Below are 527 nucleotides of genomic sequence, written 5' to 3'. Positions count from 1 at the left end.
GACATAACCATAATAAATATCTATGATCCTAGTGAAAGAGCACCAAGATACATGAAGCAAACCCAACTAGAATTGAAGACAAAATAGATAAATCTACAATTATAGTAGGCTATTTTAACACACCACTTTCAAAAAGGGGCAGATAAACCAGAAGTTACAGAGGAACTAATTGACCTCATAGACACATACATAGAATTCAATCCAACAAGAGCACACTATGTATTTTTCTCCAGTGTGTATGGAACATTTTCCAGAATTGACCATGTGTTAGGTCACAAAGCAAGCCTATATAAATTTACAAGCATCAAAATTCTACAGAGCATCTTTTCAGACCACAATGCTATGAAACTAGAAATCAACAATAAGAAGACTAAGGAAATAATGTCAAATACATGGAAACTGAACAACACACTACTGGAAAGCAACTGCATTAAAGAAGAAAATAAACATGGATTCACAAAGTTCCTAGAAACAAACAAGAATGAAAACAAAACATACCAAAATCTTTGGGACACAGCGAAAGGAGT

This window comes from Chrysochloris asiatica, unplaced genomic scaffold, assembly GCF_000296735.1.
Source record: "Chrysochloris asiatica unplaced genomic scaffold, ChrAsi1.0 scaffold00051, whole genome shotgun sequence".
Classification (NCBI taxonomy): Eukaryota; Metazoa; Chordata; class Mammalia; order Afrosoricida; family Chrysochloridae; genus Chrysochloris; species Chrysochloris asiatica.
This window is presented reverse-complemented; position numbering follows the sequence as displayed.